This window comes from Nanorana parkeri, unplaced genomic scaffold, assembly GCF_000935625.1.
Source record: "Nanorana parkeri isolate BGI_ZX_2015 unplaced genomic scaffold, ASM93562v1 scaffold1855, whole genome shotgun sequence".
NCBI classification, from domain to species: domain Eukaryota; kingdom Metazoa; phylum Chordata; class Amphibia; order Anura; family Dicroglossidae; genus Nanorana; species Nanorana parkeri.
Genome location: NW_017308123.1, coordinates 199,419 through 203,725, shown reverse-complemented (window position 1 = coordinate 203,725; position 4,307 = coordinate 199,419). Strand labels below are relative to the sequence as shown.

The 4,307-nt window shown below is 47.5% G+C and overlaps 1 long non-coding RNA gene across 2 annotated transcripts in view; it reads left to right on the top strand.

Moving 5' to 3' along the window:
• LOC108799927 overlaps positions 1 to 1,854 on the top strand; it is a 5,556-nt gene extending 3,702 nt beyond the window's left edge. The window contains exons 2-3 of one of the 2 annotated variants that reach the window (XR_001942058.1): positions 497 to 605; positions 1,822 to 1,854. This is a non-coding gene — a long non-coding RNA (uncharacterized LOC108799927). Of the gene's footprint in view, positions 1 to 496; positions 606 to 695; positions 729 to 1,821 lie in introns of those variants that run through there. The other variant, XR_001942059.1, reaches the window with a different exon arrangement.
• Positions 1,855 to 4,307: the final 2,453 nt, after the last annotated feature.

Here is a 4,307-nt window from a genome sequence, read left to right as displayed (position 1 = left end):
CCGTTCGGCTCTCTGGGGGGCTGTGCGGCTCTCAGGTGGGCTGTGCAACACTCAGGGCTGTCTGAGCTATGGTGTCTTACCAGGGGTCCGCAGGTGGGCAACACGGTGTCAGGGAGTCGGAGGCGCTATCACAGATGCGGTTGCAGAGGTCCCCGGCATCCGCATCGGCCTGAAACCGGATCTTCCTGCGAGCTGCGGGCATGGCACAGGCTCACCGCAGCTCATGGGAAGTTCCAGTTTCAGGCCGATGTGGCCGCCCTAGATCGCACTTGCCGGGGACCTCGGCAGCCGCATCAGTCAGTAAATTTTAAGTGCCGGTGTCGGCACTGAGTGTCTCGTGTCCCGTTGCCCGCTGGCTGGACACAAGACTCCAAAACCGGACTGTCCGCGTAAGAACCCAGACGGGTGGCAACCCTATACGAAGCCCCGCAGACTGAATAATCACATCCGGGGTACTACCACTCTGATCATTTCTAAGCTTACTTTCCATCTTCAGATTTACAGGTCACAGGACCACATCCACCAGGATGGAGGACAACTTGGGTCACCTGACCGAGAAGATACTGAACCTGACCCTGGAGATCATCTACCTGCTGACCGGAGAGGTGAGGAGGATCCTGGGAGGGTCACATGACATCGCTCCATTGCGGGAATCAATGTAGATAACGTTACAACTCTCCTTTTTCACCGCACAGGGATATAAAGTGGTGAAAGAGAAATCCGGAGAGCTGCTAACCCCCAATAATTCTCAGAATGAACCCCCCTGTATCGCAGAGACTCCCCCTCCCTCCCTGAGAACCGAGATCAACAACAAGAAGCTTCTAGAAGTCATCAACAAGATCGTTGACCTGCTGACGGGAGAGGTGAGCGGTGCCGGGGATTCTGGGACATGATCCAGGAACAGACAAGGGGCGTGTCTGGGTGGTGACGGGAGAGGTGAGCGGTGCCGGGGATTCTGGGACATGATCCAGGAAAAGACAAGGGGCGTGTCTGGGTGGTGACGGTATCATTGTGTGTGTCAGGTTCCTATAAGGTGTCAGGATGTCTCTGTCTATCTCTCCATGGAGGAGTGGGAGTATCTAGAAGGACACCGGGATCTCTACAAGGACGTGGTGATGGAAGACCAGATAGGAGATTAATGGGATCTGTGCGGCAGCCCGTACGACTGCTGCCTTTAACTCTCATTTCTTATCTTGTCCCATCAGACCGAAAGCCTGGACGACTTCAATATTATTGTGAAAGAAGAAGACGACGATGAAACAGATGATGATCTGGGAGAGGAGTGGGTGTACATAGGATACAAGTCACACTACAAGAACTTCTTGATGGAGAAGGAGCCGCCACTCACATCACCGGGTAAGAGGAGAGAGCAGTACAGAGGGTCCAACTAGATCCCCCGTCATCTGATACACACATAGAAACAATGTATTCAGTCAGTGTGTGTGTTTCCTACAGATGGATCCAGTAAGAGGAACCCACCCGAGAGATGTCCCCGTCCTCTGTATTCCCGGGATCCCACCCAGGAAGATCTCACCGTGGATCCGACCCAGGAAGATCTCACCGTCCCCCACCATGAGAGATGTCCCCGCCCCCTGTATTCCCGGGATCCCACCCAGGAAGATCTCACCGTCCCCCACCATGATCAGGTAGATGAAACTAGAGGACACCGGGATCTCCACAAGGACGTGGTGATGGAGAATGCCCCGCCCCTCACATCACCGGGTAAGAGGAGAGAGCAGTACGGAGGCTCCACCTACATCCCCCATCATCTGATACACACATAGAAACAATGTATTCAGTCAGTGTGTGTGTTTCCTACAGATGGATCCAGTAAGAGGAACCCACCAGAGAGATGTCCCCGTCCTCTGTATTACCGGGATCCCACACAGGAAGATCTCACCGTCCCCCACCATGACCAGGTTGGTGGAGGTTCTAGGACTCAAGAGATAGTCCATTTATTACATACTATCCTTATGTGTAGTTCTCGTTTATTCTATCTAATTTATATTGAGGATTTTCCTTTATTAATTTGTGTTGCTTCAGTGTGAAAAAGATCCGGATACTCAAACTGAGGTCACCAAGGAAGCAGAGACACCTGTGAGCGGTGATCTTCAGTCCGCAAAGGAAGATGAGATAATGGAAGCATTGAAAGAGAAATTAAGTTCTTTAAGTATCACTACAGGTGAGTAATAACTGCAGACACGGGTCTAGTGATCAGTTGTATCCCCTCAGTATAACGTCATGTCCCCAACCATTGTGGAGGAGATACTGGACATCATATGAAGGTCCATCTCCATTCCCCAATGTAACATCATGTGACCAACAAATGAGGAGGAGATACTGTACACCATATGAAGGTCCATCTTCCTAGATCCCCCGTCATCTGATACACACATAGAAACAATGTATTCAGTCAGTGTGTGTGTTTCCTACAGATGGATCCAGTAAGAAGAAACCACCAGAGAGATGTCCCCATCCTCTGTATTCCCGGGATACAAGTCTGGACGATCACAACTATGCTAAACCTCATCAGGTGTATGGAATTGACGATCAGGTAGATGAGGGTCTAGAACTCAAAAGATTGTCCAGTTCTGACTTGGTATCATTATATGAGGTTCTAGTTTATTGGTATTCCATGTTTTAATTTAATAACTTGTGTTTCTTTAAGTGTGAAAATGATATAGAAATGAATTCTGAGGCAGAAGAGACACCGATGAGGGGTGATCAGCTATCACAGAAGGAAGATGGAGTGACAGTGAAAGAGAAAGAAACTTCAAGTATCACTACAGGTGAGTAATGACTGCAAAGGCGGGTCTACTGACCAGTTGTATCCCCTCAATATAACGTCATGTGACCAACAAATGAGGAGGAGATACTGGACACCATATGAAGGTCCATCTCCATTCCCCAATATAACGTCATGTGACCTACAAATGAGGAGTAGATACTGTACACCATATGAAGGTCCATCTCGATTCCCCAATATAACGTCACGTCCCCAACAAATGAGGAGGAGATACTGTACACCATATGAAGGTCCATCTCCATTCCCCAATATAACGTCATGTCCCCAACAAATGAGGAGGAGATACTGTACATCATATGAAGGTCCATCTCCATTCCTCAATACAACGGCATGTTGTCGTGGAGGTGGAACCATCTGCATTGCTCACCAGTGTACATAAGGCATGACCAATGGCGCCATACTTATTTTATTTATATTGTAGACATTATCTAATCTCATGTGTTGGTGTTAGGATTGTATCATGCCGTGTGCCATGTTATAAGACTTCTGACTACAGAACATGAAGAATGAACGTTCCTATTGTTGGTTGGATTTTTCTTTCTAGATCATGGACACGACGTTCCGAATACAATAAGCAGACGTCGTACTTCATATGAAGACCATAACACAAAAGATGACGGCACAACCCAACGTTCCCCCGGAGTTGACTCCTCTACCCAACCGTTGCATCCCGCTGTTCCTGGAAAAGCTTCCGTTGATAATCAGAAGAGCGATGAAGACAAAACCCAGAAGATCTTTCCATGTTCTGAATGTGAGAAATCCTTCACAAGCCAATCATGTTACGCTGAACATAGGAAGACGCACACCGGACGGCGCCCAATCGATGAGGTACAAGAGGTTCTACAACTCCACTTATGACTTTGTATCATTATATGAGGTTCTAGTTTATTAGTATTCTCTGTTCTAATGTCAAAATTTGTGTTCCTTAAGTGTGAAAAAGATACGGAGGTACAACCTGAGGTCACCAAGGAAGAAGTCACCCCTATGAGGGGCGGTCAGCAGTCCATGAAGGAAGATGGAATGATGGAGACTATGAAAGAGAAAGAAGCTTCTTTAAGTATCACTCCAGGTGAGTAATGACTGCAGAGACTGGTCTCGTAATCAGTTATATCCCCTCCTCAATATAACATCATGTGACCAACAAATGAGAGGATATACTGTACACCCTATGAAGGTCCATTTCCATTCCTCAATATAACGTCATGTGACCAACAAATGAGGAGGAGATACTGTACACCATATGAAGGTCCATCTCCATTCCCCAATATAACGTCATGTGACCAACAAATGAGGAGGAGATACTGTACATCATATGAAGGTCCATCTCCATTCCTCAATATAACGTCATGTGACCAACAAATGAGGAGGAGATACTGTACACCATATGAAGGTCCATCTCCACTCCTCAATATAACGTCATGTGACCAACCAATGAGGAGGAGATACTGGACACCATATGAAGGGCCATCTCCATTCCTCAATATAACGCCATGTGACCAAC